This window comes from Nycticebus coucang, chromosome 6 (genome assembly GCF_027406575.1).
Source record: "Nycticebus coucang isolate mNycCou1 chromosome 6, mNycCou1.pri, whole genome shotgun sequence".
In the NCBI taxonomy this organism is placed as follows: Eukaryota; Metazoa; Chordata; class Mammalia; order Primates; family Lorisidae; genus Nycticebus; species Nycticebus coucang.
Window position 1 is genome coordinate 33,971,967 of NC_069785.1, and position 24,021 is coordinate 33,995,987.

The following is a 24,021-nucleotide window of genomic DNA, read 5'->3' on the forward strand; positions in this document are numbered from 1 at the left end:
GCAGAAAACTAGTATTCATGGCAAGCTGGTTGCTTTGGCCATTTCTTCCTTATCTCAGGATGTTGTATCCCCAGCATATTCCTCAGTTATTCCAGGATGTATAATTGAGAAAGGGTGGGGGCAAGCTAGGTTGGCCCAAGGCCATTGGGATCCTGTCTTGGAGTTTATCCCTTGACTTAGATATCTGCCTGATCAAAGATAGTCCATTTCATGTATCCACTGGCATCTCTGTTTATGGTGATCAATGTTTTTTTCATTAGATTGACGTAAAGTCTTGACTGACACAGTTTCAGTGCAACATTTTTGGGCTAAAGCCAGAATACATTTAAGTAGGCTGGGGAAGACCACTGCCACAAGCAGGATTATGCTGGATAAGTATCCCATCCCAGGATCCTTGTAACCCAGTACCCAGTATGCCCTACAGAGATCAAAGAAGGATTCTTTAGATAGTGTCACTGTTTGCAACCAGTAGACCTGCCTCTGGATCTCCTTCTGCATCTCCTTACTCATATTTCTACAATGCTTGAGGTATTTGGTACAGCAGAAAGTGTTGGTGATCACATACTCTTTTGGGCTAAAAGGAAGTCTAAAGCAATTATGTTCTCTAAAGCAACCTTCTGAGGAAGCTGAGGGATATCTTGCTGGGCTGCCATGACAGTGACCTGGAAGAAACAACAACTGTGATGATCAGGGACAAGTTGCTAATTTTCTTATGCGCACCAACTCATTTGTATGGTGTCAAAGATTTTATGGAGGGCATAAATCCAGTCACTTGCACCTCCTGGCAGATCTCTAGTAATTCTTATGCAGAATTTTGTACTCCTGCCCCAATAATCTGTCTTATTTTGAAGTGACATTAAGGGGTACTCCAAGCACACCCCGACATCTACCAGACTTCCAGGCATGACATTGTCCATCCTCGTGACACTCCTGTATGACAAGTGGATAAAGATGTAGCCATTGAGTGTAAAGCACTCTTACTCCCATTTTATTTTCAGTGATGTTCACCATTTGAATCTCATCGACAGCATAGCTGGGTGAGCTCAGTTTTCCCTTTACAATATTGTTCACAAAGCCACAAAGAGTTGGTGAAAGTCTAGTCTTTGGTTTTGGTTTTGCAACTGAGATACTCTTGATCATGTCCAAGCAATCAAAGATGAGAGACATCTGGAATGAGTGGTGGAATAGGGAGATGATGAATATCTGTGACATCTATTTATTAACCATCCCACATAAAGTAATTTGAAGACCAAATGCTACCACTAAATTTGTAGCGATAGCAAAAACCAAATTTCTTGCAAATGGATCACTGAAAATTATGGAGAGAGGAATCAAACTTACTTTTATTCCTGACAGCCATATTATTGCAATTTTATCAATAAGCCCCCCTTTGGCCATTGATTAAATGTGTATCTACTTTCTGTATAACACTATCCATATGTGTATTGTAGGCCCATCTCATATCTTCCCTCACCTCTGGTTCTCAAAAAGGGTGTGTTCTCCTAACCAACCAGAGATATCTGGCATTGTTTGGATACATTATTGATTATCCCACCTGGAGGGGCTACCTACCTGGAGACTAGGATTCGGTTAAGTATTGTACAGTGCACAGGACTTATCTCTTGCTAAACAATTATTCATCTCAAAATGTCAACAATGCCCAGATTGAGAAGCCCTGGTTAGCCTTTAATATTAGATTCCTATGTCCTTCTAGGTGATGCAGCATATGGCAGAGCCAGTATATCTTATGATCATGTGCCCTTTGTTTAACTTACTTTGGAATGTAATATTGCTCAGGGATCCTATATAATAATTAATAATTCAATATTCTGCAGGAATGGTGATGGTGGCACAGGTAGAGGCTCTGCAGTAAAGGACGTCAAACCCACTTTCAAGAAGAAAAAACTGATCTCAGAATGAACAAATTTTGCACCCTCCAGAATACAAGGAATTACATATAACCAATTTGCCACCCATTGCTGATTGGTTTTCTCAAAGGTTGGTATGGCGCCATATTGAGGGCTTAACATTGGTCTCCCATTGAGGCTGCATTTCAGTAGCTCAGTGGCTAGTCACTGGTAAGACAGTGCCCATATTTTGTGCCTCTCGCATAGCATCCATCTCTTCCATTTTCTTCATGAGCACTTTGTGTTAACACAGAGATGAATGATGTCAGAGCTGATTGACATTTCCAAGTGACTCATTCTTTCTACCTGGATCTTGAGTACCTGTACTCGGGAGGATTCTCTGTAAAGACACTGAGTTAAGAAATAAAGATCTGCATACTTTGTATATGTCTCCATCTCAAACTTCTTTAAATTTGATTTTCCTGTCTGTTCTTTCCTTTTCTTTTGTAGAGGTGGGGGTAGCTTGAATCAATGAAGCTTTTTGCAACAGTTATTAGTCTACATATATCCTTATCTTGCATAGCAAGCTATTTCTCCTAATATGCAAAGGAGACAACTAAATGGTTCCCCCCAAGTCACTGGTTTATGAGGATGTTCTCCACCACCACATTCTATGGTCACCCCTGAGAGGGGCTGAGGTGCAGCAGTAGTTATTTTTTTCCTTGCAAGAAGTACCCCTATATATTTTGACAACCCTGTAACACAAGGATCTTCCCTCTTTTGTCAGCTGGTTGTATGAAACTTGCTTATTTAGTTATGAACTGAAAAAGACATGTTAGAATAATGAAGGCCCATCTGTGTCTTAAGCAAATACTTTTTAATGTATCAAATAACTTTAAATTCTTTCTGTTACATGACAGCAAGCTTAATGTGAGATAGAATTTAAGGTACCTGGGAAAAGTCTGCTTAATAATGAAGGTATTTACAAATGTAGACACTGCACACATTTATAACAATTGGAATACTTTATTAAGAATCATTAATTCTTATTCCTTGACTGTCTCAAAAAACAAACAATAGAAAGATGAATGAAACTGGCATGAACAAGTGAAACTCAGAGTTAAATTGATCAATACTTTAAAGATCTGAGCCTACCATTGAAGTCAATGTAGATGAAATTCTAAATTGTTTTATATTCTTCCCATATACAATAGTTCTTCAGCCAATTGTTTAGCCATTTAATTGACATTTCTCATATGAAGTAAAATAAAACAATCATCTTTTCTCCCCAGACTTAGCATGAATCTTGCCTTTCAAATCCAGAAAATATTTCCAACCCAGTTTCTTTTCTTTTTCTTTTTTTTTTTTCAATTGAGACAGCGTCTCACTTGGTTGCCCTCCATAGAGTGCTGTGATGTCAAACTTTTGCGCTCAAGCAATTCTCTTGCTTCAGCCTCCCTAGTAGCTGGGACTACAGGCACTCACCATAGTACCAAGCTATTTGTTGTTGTTGTTATTTAGAAGGCCCAGGCTGGGTTTGAACCCACCAGCTCTAGTGAACGTGGCTGGTGCCCTAATCACTGAGCTAGGGGTGCCCATCCAGCCAACCCAGTTTCTTGATGACATAAAACCTAGTTGCTGATGCCTCTCACTCTGTGGAGCCAATAACTTTGAAGGCTACAAATTAAAATTCCATAAATTACATTTTATAATGTGATTCCTTTTCAATATGTTTTTGAGAGCCATACTTGAAAAATGTGGCCATAGAACAAAACAAAAATCATAATTAAAACAACTATGCTAATCAAATAATTATAGAAATAATTTTAAGCATGCCATGGCAGTACTAAAATAAGTCACTCAATAGTAACACTAATCCAATTATGGTACAAAGAATTGCGTTCAAACTAGAGTTACCATAAAGCAAGTATACTGCAAGTAATGCTCATGTCTTTCTAATAGTATTTAGATCCTGCGGGTAACTAAAACACTTTAAATTTTAATACTTGTTCACTCTCTGAACAATTATTTATTATCTAGCTAAGGCTATTTCCACAAAGTAAAGACCATCTACTGAAGTCTAGAAAGGTGAAATTCTTAAAACCTGTCTCTTCTGTTTCAGTCAATATCTCCCAGTGGAGAATGAGTGGGTTACAGTGTTAATCACCAGAGAAGTCTATGGTCTCTGTTACACTTGTGTTAGTTGTTTCAACTCAATAATACAAAGCAGACTTCTGTCTTTTTTTGAAAAACTTAATTACACAGAGAGGGTCCAATTGGCTTTAAAAAAACAACTTTACTTACTTGATATTACCTTTGACACAAAATTTAAGTCACTGTTGAAACATTCTTAAATAAGACCACGGTATTTCATTTAAGATGATAATAAGTCCTGATTCTATTAGTTTCTTAATAAAACTAAGTAAATTTGTAGACAAGTGTGTCACTCCTGGCTTATTCAGGTAAATTGCATTTGACAGATGGAATTTGTCTTTCATTCATCTTTTATGAACACCTTTTCTGGTCTTGAAGATTTTTATCAGAGCATCCTTCATCTCCTTGTTCCTGAGGCTGTATATTAGGGGATTGCACAGAGGTGTTATCACAGAATAAAACAAGGTAATGATTTTTTGCATTTTCACTGGGTGTCCTGATCCAGGACTAACATACATCACGAAAATAGAGCCATAAAACAGGGTGACAACTGCCAAATGGGAAGCACAAGTGGAGAAAGCCTTTCGTTTGCCAGCCTCTGAGGTCATCCGCACCACAGCCAAAATCACTAGAGCATAAGAACAAAGGATAAAGAGAAAGGTGCCAATCATAAAGATGTGATTGAAAGTGGAATAAATGAGCTGGGTGGTGATGTCTTCAGAACAGGACAGCATCATCAGTGGAACAGGATCACACACAAAATGGTTGATGACATTTGGGCCACAGTAGGACAACTGTGAGATGAAAACAACTGGAGTGAGGAAGATGATGAACCCACATGACCACCCAAAGATGACGAGGCCAGTGCACAGCTGTCTGGTCATGATGCGTGGATAGTGCAGAGGGCGGCAGATGGCAAGGCACCTGTCAAAGGCCATGATGCAAAGGTAGAAGCCCTCGTCATACCCAAAGGAGAAGAAGAAGTAGAACTGTGCAAAACAACTCACAAAGGAGATGGACTTGCTTGTGGAGAGGAAGTTGGCCAACATTTTAGGGACAGTGGTGGTGACATAACATATTTCCAGGAGAGAAAAATTTCCCAACAGGATGTACATGGGTGTGTGAAGGCGCCAGTCCGAATGCACAGCACAGGCAATGGCTGCATTCCCCATCAGGGTGAGTGTATAGACTAGCGAGAAAAGCCCGAAGTAGAGGAGCTGCATTTTGGGGCTTGAGGGAAATCCCATGAGGATAAAGTGGCTGACAGAGTTGGTAGTTTCTCTGCTGGACACATTCATTAGTCTGGAAGACAGGAGGTGGCAGTGGTCACTGTAGAATGAAATGAAGCATGCTATTTCTTCCTGAAAACACCAAAATTCATTATCATGTATTTTATAAAGTGTTGAACAATTAGACCTTTGTTTAAACAATGAAAATGTGAATTTTCTGATCAGATGGTATTATTTTAATAAGCACAATAACATAAAGTGGGGAAAATGTGAATTGGGACAAATTTTTACCTAGCTAAGAACATTAGACTCAATATTAGGAATGACAACTTGTGTGTTTCTGATAAATTACCTATTTCAATTAGTGTCCTCTTTGTTCTGCTACCCTGCATTGCTGATGTTCTTTTAACAGTACTACTAATACTTGAGTCTTTATGATTTATAAGAGTGATGTAGAAATAAAGTACTAAATCAAGGTATTTCAAAAAAATGTCAGTGTAGTTCCATGCCAGGACACAAATTAATGTTTATTTTCTCTTGCATCTATTACATATTACTCAGTAAATACAAATGACCTCTGTCTTTTGAGGAATTATGGCCTTTTCTGCTACTTTATTTATGTATACCAATGTTTAGTATAAATAATGTATCCTTTCTTTTTTTAGACAGGTGAGTGCTATGTACATTATGAGGAGAGGTGCCATAGTTTGAGCTATAAATTGGTCTAGCTAAATATTTTAATACACTTCCTAGTAAATATATGAGCTAGATATGCCCACCACAGTAACTGACCTTAGGGAAAACAGCTGGTCCAAGTGACTCTGGCCAAGTTCAATGTGCTTCTACCTGTTAGGCATAGTTAAGTTGGCTGTAGAAAAAATGAAAGGCAGATAGAATATGTATTTTTATGAGAGCTCTGTTATTCTTTTATTCACTATTTCCCATCCCCTCACCCCCCACCTGCATGTTCTCTTTCTCCCTGTTAGACAGACTTTGGTATCCCTTATATCTCAGTGTGATGGCCAACTCAGTAGGCCTTTTCCGACTAAATGAATCTGAAATGTGGAACTTTTCACTACTCTCTCTCCAGTCCCTTGTACCCCAAGTAATAACAATAAAAATGAGAAATACTGATATAAGAAGAATATTTTTGTTACTTAAAGAAATTATTCTTATAATACAAAGGGTTAGTAATCTAATAGAACTGAGAATCAACAACTGGGCTTGAGAGATCAAATACCTCTGCAAAGAGGGACCTGTCATATTTCTTCCACTTACCAAGTAATAAAAATCTTCAAAATACACCCTTCTCCAGCAATTCATTATGCAATATACATCTTTACTAGAAACCATAAGCCTCCTTTTAAATAACACATAGTCACCTTTTAAAGAGATTAGAAAACCAATTGTAAAATATCCTCCAGAACTCAAGAAATATATTTATATTTTTCAGCTATATTCTCTGCCAACATTATATTCTGAGATATAATTTTAGCTTTCTTAGAAACAAGAAGAAATTTTCTATTAAATCATTTTTGAAAATAATTTGGTACATGTGGCTCACATGTTGTACACTTCCCACTCACTCATTAGAAGGCTGAGAAGGTCAGTGACAGGAGGTAAAATATTATTCCATGGAGCAAAAGGCATGTGAGGGACTTCCAAAAAAGTATAGAGTCCTGTTTGTAATCTCTTAGGGGTTGAAAGAGTGAACCCTAAAATACTCTTCCCCACTTCAAAGCACATTATATATAATCAAATTCATGTGCAGAAGGGATTATATATTTATTTGCATCACAGCCTTTTGGGATTTGGAGCTCTCTCTTCATGATTTGATAGTATATAATGTTTGTTCAAATGAGGTTATCAGATTGGAATTTTCATTCGCAATGAAAGACTAGTTATTACTATGCCACAGAGAACAGTGACCATGTAGAAGTAGATTTTATTATTTCTTTCTTCTCTTGTGCCCGTTCTTGCAAAACGTCTGGGGAATAATTCAGTAACAAGAGGAATGTCGTAATAGCTACAATAGGAAACTTTACCTTAAAGTTCCCTATATCTATTTTAAAGAAAAAGAAACATTTTTTTGCCCACAAACTATCTGTGACTGTAGAATTGTTAAAAATACTTGAATTAAATTTTATGTAGAGCACAAACAATTCTAGTCCAAGGAATTTAATTGGTGTTTAGACATTCCCCAAATATTTATTCAGTATCTACTATGTGCCAAACACTATTTCAGATCTCGAGAATATTGTAGAAAACAACTCCAAAACTCCTACCTTCACTGTACTGGAAGATGAAATAAATAACATAAATAAGATAATTACATAGTACATCATAAAATAATATGGAGAAATATGAAGCATAGGGTGGGGAAAAAAGAACAGAGATAATGATTTGAAGTAGAGTGATAGGAAAGCCTCACAGAATATGTGACAATTAAGCAATGTCTTAAAGTGAGAGAGCAAACTTCATGGCTATCTGGGGCATTGCATTACAGGCAAAACAAACAGTCTCAGGTTCCAGAGGCAAAAGAAAGCATAACATGTTTGAGAAACAGGCCATCATAGCTGTCGCTGTGTAAGCAACAGAGAAAGTAGTAGAATATGATGACAGGAGCTACTGGGAGAGGGGATATCATCTAGAGTCTTGTAGGCCATGGTAAGACTTTGGCTTTCACTGTATGAAAGAGTCTATGGAAGTATTTGAACAAAGAATAACATGATCTAGTTTGTTTTCTTATTAAAATGTTGTACATAAAAATATACAAAAGACTGAATTATTAAAAGTGCACACAACCATTTAATCAACACCTGGTTGAAGAAATGCAAAATTACCTAGATTACCAGAAGTCTCATTGTGACCCTTCCTGTTATTACTTGCTTACTTCTTTTTTTTTTTTATTGTTGGGGATTCATTGAGGGTACAATAAGCCAGTTACACTGATTGCAATTGTTATGTAAAGTCCCTCTTGCAATCATGTCTTGCCCCCATAAAGTGTGACACACACTAAGGCCCCACCCTCCTCCCTCCATCCCTCTTTCTGCTTCCCCCCCCATAACCTTAATTGTCATTAATTGTCCTCATATCAAGATTGAGTACATAGGATTCATGCTTCTCCATTTTTGTGATGCTTTACTAAGAATAATGTCTTCCACATCCATCCAGGTTAATATGAAAGATGTAAAGTCTCCATTTTTTTTAATGGCTGAATAGTATTCCATGGTATACATATACCACAGCTTGTTAACCCATTCCTGGGTTGGTGGGCATTTAGGCTGTTTCCACATTTTGGCGATTGTAAATTGAGCTGCAATAAACAGTCTAGTACAAGTGTCCTTATGATAAAAGGATTTTTTTCCTTCTGGGTAGATGCCCAGTAATGGGATTGCAGGATCGAATGGGAGGTCTAGGTTGAGTGCTTTGAGGTTTCTCCATACTTCCTTCCAGAAAGGTTGTACTAGTTTGCAGTCCCACCAGCAGTGTAAAAGTGTTCCCTTCTCTCCACATCCACGCCAGCTTCTGCAGTTTTGAGATTTTGTGATGTGGGCCATTCTCACTGGGGTTAGATGATATCTCAGGGTTGTTTTGATTTGCATTTCTCTAATATATAGAGATGATGAACATTTTTTCATGTGTTTGTTAGCCATTCGTCTGTCGTCTTTAGAGAACGTTCTATTCATGTCTCTTGCCCATTGATATAAGGGATTGTTGGCTTTTTTCATGTGGATTAATTTGAGTTCTCTATAGATCCTGGTTATCAAGCTTTTGTCTGACTGAAAATATGCAAATATCCTTTCCCATTGTGTAGGTTGTCTCTTTGCTTTGGTTATTGTGTCCTTAGCTGTACAGAAGCTTTTCAGTTTAATGAAGTCCCATTTGTTTATTTTTGTTGTTGTTGCAATTGCCATGGCAGTCTTCTTCATGAAGTCTTCCCCCAGGCCAATATCTTCCAGTGTTTTTCCTATGCTTTCTTGGAGGATTTTTATTGTTTCATGCCTTAAGTTTAAGTCCTTTATCCATCTTGAATCAATTTTTGTGAGTGGGGAAAGGTGTGGGTCCGGTTTCAGTCTTTTACATGTAGACATCCAGTTCTCCCAACACCATTTATTGAATAGGGAGTCTTTCCCCCAAGGTAAGTTCTTGTTTGGTTTATCAAAGATTAGGTGGTTGTAAGATGTTAGTTTCATTTCTTGGTGTTCAATTCGATTCCAAGTGTCTATGTCTCTGTTTTTGTGCCAGTACCATGCTGTCTTGACCACTATGGCTTTGTAGTACAGACTAAAATCTGGTATGCTGATGCCCCCTGCTTTATTTTTGTTACTAAGAACTGCCTTAGCTCTACGGGGTTTTTTCCAGTTCCATACAAAACGCAGAATCATTTTTTCCAAATCTTGAAAGTACGATGTAGGTACTTTGATAGGAATGGCATTGAATAGGTAGATTGCTTTGGGAAGTATAGACATTTTAACAATGTTAATTCTTCCCATCCATGAGCATGGTATGTTCTTCCATTTGTTAATATCCTCTGCTATTTCCTTTCTGAGGATTTCATAGTTTTCTTTATAGAGGTCCTTGACCTCCTTCGTTAGGTATATTCCTAGGTATTTCATTTTCTTTGAAACTATGGTGAAGGGAGTTGTGTCCTTAATTAGCTTCTCATCTTGACTGTTATTGGTGTATACAAAGGCTACCGACTTGTGGACATTGATTTTATATCCTGAAACATTACTGTATTTTTTGATGACTTCTAGGAGTCTTGTGGTTGAGTCTCTGGGGTTCTCTAAGTATAAGATCATGTCGTCACCAAAGAGGGAGAGTTTGACCTCCTCTGCTCCCATTTGGATTCCCTTTATTTCCTAGTCTTGCCTAATTGTATTGGCTAGAACTTCCAGCACTATGTTGAATAGTAAAGGTGACAGAGGACAACCTTGTCTGGTTCCAGTTCTAAGAGGAAAAGCTTTCAGTATTACTCCATTCAGTAAAATATTGGCTGTGGGTTTGTCATAGATAGCTTCAATCAGTTTTAGAAATGTGCCACCTATGCCTATACTCTTCAGTGTTCTAATTAGAAAAGGATGCTGGATTTTATCAAATGCTTTTTCTGCATCTATTGAGAGGATCATATGATTTTTATTTTTGCCTCTGTTAATATGGTGGATAACGTTTATGGACTTGCGTATGTTAAACCAGCCTTGCATCCCTGGGATGAAGCCTACTTGATCTTGATGAATGACTTTTTTGATGATAAGCTGTAATCTATTGGCTAGGATTTTGTTGAGAATTTTTCCATCTATATTCATGAGTGAGATTGGTCTGAAATTCTCCTTTTTGCTTGGGTCTTTTCCTGGTTTTGGTATCAGGGTGATGTTTGCTTCATAGAATGTGTTGGGGAAGATTCCTTCTTCCTCAGTTTTTTGGAATAATTTCTGCAGTACAGGAATAAGCTCTTCCTTGAAGGTTTGATAGAATTCTGGAGTGAAGCCATCTGGACCAGGGCATTTTTTAGTTGGAAGCTTTTTTATTGTTTCTTTGATCTCAGTGCTTGAAATTGGTCTGTTCAGGAGGTCTATTTCTTCCTGGCTAAGTCTAGGGAGAGGGTGTGATTCCAAATATTGATCCATTTCCTTCACATTGTCAAATTTCTGGGCATAGAGTTTCTGGTAGTATTCAGAGATGATCTCTTGTATCTCTGTAGGATCAGTTGTTATTTCCCCTTTATCGTTTCTGATTGAGGTTATTAGAGATTTTACTTTTCTATTTCTAGTTAGTCTGGCCAATGGTTTATCTATTTTCTTTATTTTTTTCAAAAAACCAACTCCTTGTTTCATTAATTTTCTGAATGATTCTTTTGTTTTCAATTTCATTGATCTCTGATTTGATTTTGGATATTTCTTTTCTTCTACTGAGTTTAGGCTTAGATTGTTCTTCTTTTTCCAATTCCATAAGATCTCTTGTGAGATTGTTGATGTGCTCTCTTTCTGTTTTTCGAATGTAGGCATCTAAAGCGATGAATTTTCCTCTCAAAAGTGCTTTTTCAGTATCCCACAGGTTTTGGTAGCTTGTGTCTTCATTGTTGTTATGCTCAAGGAAGTTAATGATTTCCTGTTTTATTTCTTCCTTCACCCATCTGTTATTCAACAGAAGATTGTTTAATTTCCATGCCTTTGTGTGGGGTTGAGCATTTTGGTTAGAGTTGAGTTCCACCTTTAGTGCCTTATGGTCTGAAAAGATACAAGGTAAAATTGCAATTCTTTTGATTCTGTTGATATTTGTTTTGTGTCCCAGGATATGATCAATTTTGGAGAATGTTCCACGGGGTGATGAGAAGAATGTATATTCTTTATCTTTGGGATGGAGTGTTCTATATACGTCTATCAAGCATAATTGTTCTAGGGTCTCATTTAAATCTCTTACATCTTTGTTTAATTTCTGTTTAGAGGATCTGTCCAGCTCTGTAAGAGGTGTGTTAAAGTCCCCTGTTATGATGGTATTATCAGATATCATATTGCTCAGACTGAGTAAGGTCTGCTTCAAGAATCTGGGAGCATTTAAATTGGGTGCCTAAATATTTAGAATTGAAATGTCTTCTTGTTGTAGTTTTCCCTTGACTAATATAAAGTGACCATCTTTGTCTTTTTTGACTTTAGTTGCTTTAAATCCACATGTATCTGAAAATAAGATTGCAACTCCTCTTTTCTTCTGAATTCCATTTGCCTGAAAAATTGTCTTCCAACCCTTGACTCGGAGCTTTAATTTGTCTTTTGAAGCCAGGTGTGTTTCTTGCAGACAGCAAATGGATGGCTTGTGTTTTTTAATCCAGTCAACCAATCTATGTCTCTTCAGTGGGGAATTCAAGCCATTAACATTTATTGAGATAATTGATAAGTGTGGTAGTATTCTATTCGTCTTATTTGGTGAGAGTCCATTGCTTAGTTTTATCTTTTACATCAGTGTGGAGGTTAGGTTCTGTCCTTTGATTTCTGAGTTCTTACTTTGCTGCTGATCCATTGTGGTGGTCAGTGTGCAGAACAGGTTGAAGTATTTCCTGTAGAGCTGGTCTTGTTGTGGCAAATTTCCTCAATGTTTGATATCCGTAAATGATTTGATTTCTCCGTCAATTTTGAAGCTTAGCTTAGCAGGGTACAGAATTCTGGGCTGAAAATTGTTCTGTTTAAGTAGATTAAAGGTAGATGACCATTGTCTTCTTGCTTGGAAAGTTTCATTAGAGAGGTCTGCGGTCGCTCTGAAGGATTTGCCCCTGTAGGTCAACTGGCGCTTACTCCTGACAGCTTGCAGAATCTTTTCTTTTGTCTTGACTTTGGACAGGTTCATCACAATGTGTCTTGGAGAAGCTCGGTTAGAGTTGAGGCGACCCGGGGTCCGATATCCCTCTGAAAGCAGTGTGTCAGAATCTTTGGTGATGTTTGGGAAATTTTCTTTTATAATATTCTCTAGTATGGCTTCCATTCCTCTGGGGCATTCTTCTTCCCCTTCTGGAATTCCTATAACTCATATGTTGGAACGCTTCATAAAGTCCCAGAATTCTGACATTGAACGTTCTGCTTTCTCTCTCTTCTTTTTTGCCTCTTTTACTGTCTGAGTTATCTCAAGAACTTTGTCTTCTACCTCTGAAATTCTTTCTTCTGCATGGTCTAACCTGTTGCTGATACTTTCCATTGCATCTTTAAGTTCCCTAATTGACTGTTTCAGTTCCTTCAGGTCTGCTATATCCTTTTTATATTCTTCATATCGTTCATCTCTGATTTGATTCTGTTTTTGGATTTCCTTTTGGTTATTTTCCTCGTTATTAGCAATTTCCTTCATTGTTTCCATCATTTCTTTCATTGTTTTCAACATGTGTATTCTAAATTCCCTTTCTGTCATTCCTAACATTTCTATACTTGTGGAAATATCTGCAGTAGCTACCTCATTGTCCCTTGGTGGGGTTGTTCTAGACTGGTTCTTCATGTTGCCTGGAGTTTTCTGCTGATTCTTCCTCATGAGTGATTTCTTTTATCTGTTTCCTTGCCCTAATTTTCCTTTCACTTCCTCTTGCTCTTTAAGTTCTTGTGCCTGTGGACTAAGGGTTACAGGAGCAGAAGGGTGAGAAGGTTGAAGAGCAAAAAAAAGGGGATGAAAGAAAGGAGGACCGAGTGATAAGAAAAAAAGAAAGATAGAGAAAGGAGTGGGGGTGGGTATAAGGAATATTGACAAAAAGAAGAGAGCCACAGAAAGAGGGAGACAGGGCAATATAGGTGTACAGTAGGGTACTTTGACACAACCTTAAAAAACCCCACCTTCTGGGGGTGCCCAGTTGCGTGGTTCCCTTGAGGTCAGCAGCTCTTTGCTAACCTGGTCAGACACAGTATCCCACCTCCACCAAGTAGAGAGGAAAGACAAAAATGCTATAATTCAAACCAAAACAAGCAAACAGAAAACTTTACAGGGATAAAATTGGGTGAAAAACCAAATTATATCGGTAGAAACACTAGCAAAAATGAAGTTGAAGTTATTAAAAAAGGCAGCAATGGGAAATTATAATTAAACTAGGAAAATTGAGAAAGAAAAAGGGATCTGTGTGGAAAAGATTGAAATTAAAAAAACAAAAGAACATCAGCAACGTCAAAATAAACAAACAAAAAGAAACAACCAAACAAAAAAAAAAAAGAAAAAAATACACAACCAAAAACAAAGCAGTTTGTATATGTTATTGAATATTGTCTGGGCAACACGTGGTCTTCTGGGGTATGAGATGTTAGTCACAGTTCTGATACGACTGGAGGCTGCTGATTTCTCAAACCCCAGCAGGTAGACACCCTAAATCTCTCTTCAGCCTACTTAAAAGGCACTTTGAACTTGTAAACTTGCTGAGCAGAAGCTTTCCCAGCTTTCTCGCTGGAATCGCTGCTGAAGTGGCTATCCACTTACCCAGTGTGCCAAAACTGGTCTCACTCTGCCCCTGAGGGTTAGGGCTGCAAGGCGGCTCAGACCCCACCCTTAGGCTACTTGGTTGCTGGGTTACCAGCTCCCACCCATTTCTAGCTCTGCGACCCTGAGGGCGGAGCTTGCCGGGGCAGATCACTGACAATGGATCCGTGTGACCCACCGCCAAACACTATTAGCTCCGTCTGGCTCAGCGGCTCAGACTGGGGCCCTAGACAACGGCCAAAGTTCTCCGCACTCCCGCTCAGGCCTTCCCCAAGGCAATTCAACTCAGTGCCAAGTCCAAGGACATCAAAACAGTTCACAGGTAAGGCCTTTCTGGTTTGCAGTCTCGCTGCTACTGAACTTACAGTTGTGGGCGGGTTTAGACGGATAGAACACACGCGACCACTTGCCGGTTTTCCACGGTTTTAGTCCTCCTCTTGGGGTCCAGAAGTCTCTTGCTGACTCCCTGTATCCTCATAGGAGTGATGATAGGCAGATCCCACCAGCCAGAGATGCCTGGAGTCCTATCTCCCCAGACTCACGGTGCCCAGATGCAAGGAAGCTGTTACTCGGCTGCCATCTTGCTCCGCCTCCAACTCCTTGCTTACTTCTAATACCACCAATTTGCCTGTGCTTGAAGTATAGATAAATGAAATCATGCATCGTATGTTCTGTGTTTTTCACTCATTCTTATACAAGTATTTGTGAATATTTATCTATGACTTTGCATGTGACTGAAGTTCAATTATTGTCACTGCTGTATAATATTCCATTGAATGCTTATATTACAGGCATCCATCCTATTGTTGGTGGGACATTTAGGCTATTTCTAGTCTTTGGCTTTGGGAATAATGCTGCCCTGAATAGTATTAAGTGTATGTGTATCTTTGGTGTATGCGTGTAAGAATTTATGTTTTATAAATATGAGTTGCTAGATCGTAGGGAAGGCATATGTTCATCTTTAACTCAAGTTTATTGCACCTGGAACATGGGGTTCTGTCACCAGGGTGGGTTTAGAGGTTCTCTCTGTGGGTTTCTGGTGTCAGGGGCTGAGTGGTTCTGCCTGGTGTTGCCTTCCTTATATATTTTAAATGTAATCCTTTATTACATCATGATTTGGAAATATATTCTCTCAATCCTTAGGGATTTTAATTGTTCCTCTGTTAATTGTTTCCATTGATATATAGAAAATTTTCATTTTGTTATAATCTCATTTGTTTATTTTTGCTTCTGGTGCTTGCACTTTTGGAGTCGAATCTAGCAAGTCGTTCCCAATACCAATGGCATGTACTTCTTCCTCTATGTTTTCTTTTAAAGGAAAATAGTTTCTGGTCATATACTTAACCCTTTGATTGATTGTAAGTTAGTTGATTTTTGTATATTGTGTGAGATAGAAGTCCAATTTCATTATTTTACCAGTGGATATTCAATTTTCCCAACACCACTTCTTCAAGAGTCTAGTCTTGTCCATATATACATTCTTGTTACCTTTGTAAAAGGTCAATTGACTGTATATGTATGGTTTCTTTCCTGGGATTTGGGCTCTCTGTTCTGTTCCACCGGTTGATGTGTCCATTTTTATGGCAGTGCCATGATGTTTTAATTATAATTACTTTATGGTATAGTTTGAAAATGTTCTTTTCATTTATGATTTCCTTGGTTAGTCAGGATATTTTGTGGTTCCATATAAATTTCAGGATTATTTTTCCTATGTCTATGAGAAGAGAGAAATGTAAAACTATAATGAGATTTCACCTCACCTCAGTTAAAATGGCTAACATAAAAAAGATAAAAAATAACAATTGCTGGTGAAAATGTGGAGGAAGGGCAATCCATGTATACTGTTGTTAGGAGTGTAATTAGTATAGTCCTTATGGAAAATTATATGGAACTTCCTCAGAATAGTAAATATAGAATTGCCATGTGATCTAGCAATCTCACTCCCACTTATTTTTTCCATAATTTTTTATTAAGTCATTTATACATAGATCATGAATAGACTTATGCTATTGTGGGATTCAATGTGTTGATTATTTGTAAAAATTGGAGTGCTTACATCCTACTAATTAACAAAGCCTTCACCTCATTTACCCAATTACAGTGTTAAGACATTTGTGTTCTACACCTAATAGATTCAACTTGTACTTGCAATATGCTCCCTAGGTGTGGTCCCACCATTAACCCTCCCTCTATTGACTTATCCCTTCCCTTTCCCTCCCCCTCCCCTTCCCTCCTTCATCCTGGGCTATAGTTGTGATTCATCTTTCATATGAAATTGTGAGTGATTATAAATTGGTTTCATAGTAGTACTGAGTACATTGGATTTTTTTTTCCATTCCTGAGATACTTTACAAAGAAGAAAAATTTCCAGCTCCATCCATGTAAACATAAAAGAGGTAAAGTCTCCATCTTTTTTTAATGCTGCATAGTATTCCATGGTATACATATACCATAATTTATTAATCCATTCATGGGTCGATTGGGCTTTTTCCATGACTTGGCAATTATGAATTGAGCTGCAATGAACAATCTGGTGCAAATATCTTTGTCGCCAAATGATTTTTGGTCTTTTGAAATACACCTAGAAGAGGAATTGCAGGATCAATGGTAGGACTACATTTAGATCTCTGAGTGTTCACCAAACTTCCTTCCAAAAGGAATGTACTAGCTTACATTCCCACCAGGAGTGCAGAAGTGTTCCCTTTTCTCCACATCCATGCCAACATCTGTTGTTTTGGGATTTGTGATGTGGGCTACTCTTACTGGAGTTAAATGGTATCTCAGAGTAGTTTGGTTTGCATTTTTCTGATGATTGAAGATGAAGAGCATTTTTTCATATGTCTGTAGGCCATGTGCCTGTCTTCTTCAGAGAAGCTTCTGTTCATGTCTCTTGCCCACAATGAAATGGGATCACTTGTGTTTTTCTTATTAGTAAGTTTCAGTTCTGTGTATTCTGGTCATAAAACCTTTGTTAGAAATATAACCTACAAAAATCCTCTCTCATTCTGAGGGCTGTCTATTTTCTTTACTTAGTGTGTTCTTGGCAGTGCAGAAGCTTTTAATTTGATCAGATCCCAGTAATGTATTTTTTGATGTTGTTTCAATTCCCCGGAGGGGTCCTCCTCATAAAGTATTCTCCCAGGCCAAATTTTTCAAGTGTTTCCCCTGCACTCTCTCCAAGAATTTTTATAGTTTCATGTCTTAAGTTTAAGTCCTTTAGCCATTAAGAGTCAATTTTTGTTAGAAGAGAATGGTGTGGGTCCAGTTTCAGTCTTCTACAGGTCACCAGCCAGTTCACCCAGCACCATTTGTTAAATAGGGACTCCTTTCCCCCAATTTATATTTTGATAGGCTTATCAAAGATTAAATGATGATAAGTGTCTGGGGTCATCTCTTGGTCTTCGATTCTGTTCCATACATCTACCTCTCTGTTTTTGTGCCAGTACCATACTGTTTTGATCACTATCAATTTATAGTATACTCTGAAGTCTGGAAGTGTGATTCCTCCTGATTTGTTTTTATTTCTGAGTAATGTATTGGCTATTTGAGTTTTTTTATGTTTCTATATAAAAAAAGTACTAATTTCTTCAGATCTTTGAAGTATGACAGAGGTGCTTTAATAGGGATCACATTGAATTTGTAGATTACTTTGGGTAGTATGGACATTTTAATATTGTTGATTCTTCCCAGCCTTGAGGATGGTATGTTTTCCCATTTGTTAACATTTTCAGCTATTTCTTTTCTCAGAGTTTCATAGTTCTCTTTATAGAGATCTTTCATGTCCTTAGTTAGAAACACTCCCAGATATTTCATCTTATTTGGCACTATTGTAAAGGGAATAGAGTCCTTGATTGTTTTTCCCCCTTGACTATTGTTGGTATATATAAAGGCTACAGAATGGTGAGTATTAATTTTGTATCCTGAGACATTGCTGTATTCTTTGATCACTTCTAGGAGTTTTGTAGTTGATTCCATGGGGTTTTCCAGATATACAATCATATCATCTGAGAAGAGTGACAGTTTGATCTCCTCTGGTTCTATTTGGATCCCCTTGATTGCCTTCTCTTGTCTGTTTGTGATGGCTAAGGCTTCCATTACAATGTTAAAAAGCAGTGGGGACAATGGGCATCCTTACCTCGTTCCTGATCTGAGTGGAAATGATTTCAATTTTACTCCATTCAATATGATATTGGCTGTGGGTTTGCTGTAGATGGCCTCTATCAGTTTAAGAAATGTTCCTTTTATACCTATTTTCTTAAGCGTTCTGATCAAGAAAGGATGCTAGATATTATCAAAAGCTTTTTCTGCATCAATTGAGAGAATCATATGGTTTTTGCTTTTTAATTTGTTTATGTGATGTATTATATTTATGGATTTACATATATTGAACCATGATTGGGACACTGGGATGAAATCCACCTGGTCGTGATGTATAATTTGTTTGATATGTTGTTGGATTCTGTTTGCTAGGATTTTATTGAATATTTTTGCATCAATATTCATTAGAGATATTGGCCTATAATTTTCTTTTCTTGTTGGGTCTTTTCCTGGTTTGGGGATCAGGGTGATATTTGCTTCATAGAATGTGTTGGGAAGTATTCCTTCTTTTTCTATGTTTTGGAAAATGTTAAGTAATATTGGTACTAGTTCCTCTTTAAAGTTTGGTAGAATTCTGATGTGAAGCAAACTGGTCCTGGGCTTTTCTATTTGGGGAGGTTTCTTATACTTGATGCTATTTCAGAACTTGTTATAGGCTTATTGAACATTGCCACTTCTTTCTGGCTAAGTCGAAGAATGGTGTGTTTCCAAGTATTGGTCTATTTCCTTCATATTTTCATACTCCGAGAATAGAGTTTTATGTAATATTCATTAAGAATTTTTTTAATTTCTGAGGAGTCAGTTGTTACTTGGCTTTTATAATTTCTCATTGATGAAATTAGGGATTTTGCTCTTCTGCTCTGTTTAGGTTAGCCAAAGGTTTATCTATTTTATTGACCTTTTCTTTTTCTTTCTTTCTTTTTTTAATTAAATCATAGCTGTGTACATTAATGTGATCATAGGGCACTATACACTGGTTTCATAGACCATTTGACACATTTTCATCACACTGGTTAACATAGCCTTCCTGGCATTTTCTTAGTTATTGTGCTAAGACATTTACATTCCACATTTACTAAGTTTCGCTTATACCCTTGTAAGATGCACTGCAGGTGTAATCCCACCAATCACCCTCCCTCTGCCCCCTCCCCCTCCCTCCCCTCTCTTTTCTCCTTCTCCCTATTCTTAGGTTGTAACTGGGTTATAGCTTTCATGTGAAAGCCATAAATTAGTTTCATAGTAGGGCTGAGTACAGTGGATACTTTTTCTTCCATTTTTTTTTTTATTAAATCATAGCTGTGTACATGGATATATTCATGGGGCATCATTCACTAGCTTCACAGACCGTTTACCAATTTTCACATATACACTTGTAAGATTCACCACAGGTGTAATCCCACCAATCCCCTTCCCTCTACCCACCTCCCCCTTCCATCCCCTCCCTTTCCCCATTCCCTCTATTCTTAGGTTGTAACTGGGTTATAGCTTTCATGTGAAAACCCTAAATTAGTTCCATAGTAGGGCTGAGTACATTGGGTACTTTTTCTTCCATTCTTGAGATACTTTACTAAGAAGAATATGTTCCAGCTCCATCCATGTAAACATGAAAGAGGTAAAGTCTCCATCTTTCTTTAAGGCAGCATAATATTCCATGGTGTACAGGTACCACAATTTATTAATCCATTCGTAGATCAATGGGCACTTGGGCTTTTTCTATGACTTAGCAATTATGAATAGGGCTGCAATGAACATTCTGGTACAAATATCTTTGTTATGATGTGATTTTTGGTCTTCTGGGTATATGCCTAGTAGAGGAATTATAGGATTGAATGGCAGATCTATTTTTAGACCTCTAAGTGTTCTCCATATATCTTTCCAAAAGGAATGTATTAATTTGCATTCCCACCAGCAGTGCAGAAGTGTTCCCTTTTCTCCACATCCACACCATCTCTGTTCTTGGGATTTTGTGATATAGGCTGATCTTACTGGAGTTAGATGATATCTCAAAGTAGTTTGGATTTGCATTTCTCTGATGATTAAAGATGATGAGCATTTTTTCATATGTCTGTAGGCCACGCACCTGTCTTCTTCAGAGAAGTTTCTCTTCAAGTCCCTTGCCCAGCCTGCCATGGGATCACTTGTTCTTTTCTTGCTTATATGTTTGAGTTCTCTGTGGATTCTGGTTATCAAACCTTTGTCGGAGACATAACCTGCAAATATCTTCTTTCATTATGAGGGCTGTTTGCTTGCTTTACTACCATGTTCTTGGCTCTGCAGAAGCTTTTTAGTTTGCTCAGGTCCCAGTAGTGTATTTTTGAAGCTGCTTCAATTGCCCGGGGGGGTCCTCCTCATAAAATACTCACCCAGACTGATTTCTTCAAGATTTTTCCCTGCACTCTCTTCTAGTATTTTTATACTTTCATGTCTTAAGTTTAAATCTTTAGACCAGGGAGAGTCTATCTTAGTTAATGGTGAAAGGTGTGGGTCCACCTTTCACCATTAACTAAATGGTCCACCCAGCACCATTTGTTAAATAGAGAATCTTTTCCCCACTGAATGTTTTTTTTTTTTTTTAATTAAATGATAGCTGTGTACATTGATATGATCATGGGGCATCATTCACTAGCTTTACAGACCATTTACCAAGTTTCACATATACCCTTGTAAGATGCACCCCTGGTGTAATCCCACCCATGCCCTTCCCTCTACCCACCTCCCCTCTCCCTCCCCTCCCTTTCCCCCTTCCCCCTATTCTTAGGTTGTAACTGGGTTATAGCTTTCATGTGAAAACCCTAAATTAGGTTCATAGAAGGGCTGAGTACATTGGGTACATTTTCTTCCATTCTTGAGATACTTTACTAAGAAGAATGTGTTCCAGCTCTATCCATGTAAACATGAAAGAGGTAAAGTCTCCATCTTTCTTTAAGGCTGCATAATATTCCATGGTGTACAGGTACCACAATTTATTAATCCATTCGTGGATCGATGGGCACTTGGGCTTCTTCCATGACTTAGCAATTATGAACTGAGCTGCAATAAACATTCTGGTACAAATATCTTTGTTATGATGTGATTTTTGGTCTTCTGGGTATATACCCAGTAGCGGGATTACAGGATTGAATGGCAGATCTATTTTTAGATCTCTAAATGTTCTCCATATCTCTTTCCAAAATGAATGTATTAATTTGCATTCCACCAGCAGTGCAAAAGTGTTCCCTTTTTTCCACATCCGTGCCAACATCTCTGGTCTTGGGATTTTGTGATATAGGCTAGTCTCACTGGAGTTAGATGGTATCTCAAAGTAGTTTTGATTTGTATTTCTCTGATGATTAAAGATGATGAGCATTTTTTCATATGTCTGAAGGCCGCCCGCCTGTCATCTTCAGAGAAGTTTCTCTTCAAATCCCTTGCCCAGCCTGCGATGGGATCCCTTGTTCTTTTCTTGCTAATGCGTTTGAGTTCTCTATGGATTCTGGTTATTAAACCTTTGTCAGAGACATAACCTGCATATATCTTCTCCCATTCTGAGGGCTGTTTGCTTGCTTTACTTACTGTGTTCTTGGCTGTGCAGAAGCTTTTTAGTTTGATCAAGTCCCAATAGTGTATTTTTGAAGCTGCTTCAATTGCCCGGGGGGTCCTCCTCATAAAATAGTCACCCAGCCCGATTTCTTCAAGGGTTTCCCTGCACTCTCCTCTAGTATTTTTATAGTTTCATGTCTTAAGTTTAAATCTTTGATCCAGTGAGAGTCTATCTTAGTTAATGGTGAAAGGTGTGGGTCCACTTTCAGTCTTCTACAGGTTGTCAGCCAGTTCACCCAGCACCATTTGTTAAATAGGAAATCTTTTCCCCACTGAATGTTTTTAATTGGCTTGTCAAAGATTAAATAATGGTAAGTAGCTGGATTCATCTCTTGGTTCTCTATTCTGTTCCAGACATCTACTTCTCTGTTTTTGTGCCAATACGATGCTGTTTTGATCACTATCAATTTGTAGTATAGTCTGAGGTCTGGTAGCATAATTCCTCCTGCTTGTTTTTATTTCTGAGTAATGTCTTGGCTATTCGAGTTTTTTTCTGATTCCATATAAAACGAAGTATTGTTTTTTTCAAGATCTTTAAAGTATGACAGTGGAGCTTTAATAGGGATTGCATTGAAATTATATATTGCTTTGGATAGTATGGACATTTTAACAATGTTGGTTCTTCCCAGCCATGAGCATGGTATGTTTTTCCATTTGTTAATATTTTCAGCTATTTCTTCTCTTAGAGTTTCATAGTTCTTTTTATAGAGATCTTTCACGTCCTTTGTTAGATAAATTCCCAAACATTTGATCTTCTTTGGCACTACTGCGAATGGGATAGAGTCCTTAACTGTTTTTTCTACTTGACGGTTGTTGGTATATATAAAGGCTACCGATTTATGAATGTTGATTTTGTAACCTGAGACGCTGCTGTATTCCTTGATCACTTCTAAGAGTTTTGTAGTAGAGTCCCTAGTGTTTTCCAGATACACAATCATATCATCTGCGAAGAGTGAAAGTTTGATCTCTTCTGACCCTATATGGATACCCTTGATTGCCTTTTCTTCCCTAATTGCGGTGGCTAAAACTTCCATTACAATGTTAAAAAGCAATGGAGACAATGGGCAGCCTTGTCTGGTTCCTGATCTGAGTGGAAATGATTCCAATTTAACTCCATTCAATATGATCTTGGCTGTGGGTTTGCTGTAGATGGCCTCTGTCAGTTTAAGAAATGTCCCTTCTATACCAATTTTCTTAAGTGTTCTCATCATGAAGGGATGCTGGATATTATCAAAAGCTTTTTCAGCATCGATTGAGAGAATCATATGGTCTTTGTTTTTTAATTTGTTTATGCGCTGGATTACATTTATAGATTTATGTATATTGAACCAGCCTTGAGATCCTGGTATAAAACCGACTTGGTCATGATGTATAATTTGTTTCATGTGTTGCTGGATTCTGTTTGTCAGGATCTTGTTGAATATTTTTGCATCTATATTCATTAGTGATATCGGTCTATAATTTTCTTTTCTTGTTGGGTCTTTTCCTGGCTTGGGGATCAGGGTGATGTTTGCTTCATAGAACGTGTCGGGTAGTCTTCCTTCTTTTTCTACCTTTGGGAACAGGTTGAGTAATATAGGTACTAATTCCTCTTTAAAGATTTGGTAGAATTCTGACGTGAAACCATCTGGTCCTGGGCTTTTCTTTTTAGGGAGGTTTTGTATGGTTGATTTCCGAACTTGATATGGGCCTGTTCAACATTTCCACTTGATTCTGGCTAAGTCTTGGAAGGTGACGTGCTTCCAAGTATTAGTCAATTTCCTTCAGATTTTCATATTTCTGAGAATAAAGTTTCTTGTAATATTCATTAAGGATTTTTTTGATTTCTGAGGAGTCTGTTGTTATTTCATATTTGTTGTTTCTGATTGATGAGATTAGAGATTTTACTCTTTTTTTCCTGATTAGGTTGGCCAAAGGTTTATCCAGTTTATTGACCTTTTCAAAAAACCAGCTTTTTGATTTATTGATCTGTTGTATTATTCTTTTGTTTTCAATTTCATTTAATTCTGCTCTAATTTTGGTTATTTCTTTTCTTCTACTGGGTTTGGGGTTGGAATGTTTTTCCTTTTCCAGTTGCTTGAGATGTCCATTAAGTTGTTAACTTCCTCTCTTTCCGTTCTCTTGAGGAAGGCTTGCAATGGTATAAATTTCCCTCTTAGAACTGCCTTTGCGGTGTC

At 37.7% G+C, this 24,021-nt stretch overlaps 1 pseudogene; it reads right to left on the bottom strand.

Moving 5' to 3' along the window:
- Positions 1-4,449: 4,449 nt before the first annotated feature.
- On the bottom strand, positions 4,450-5,116 carry LOC128587852 (olfactory receptor 11G2-like; annotated as a pseudogene).
- Between the last annotated feature and the right edge of the window lie 18,905 nt (positions 5,117-24,021).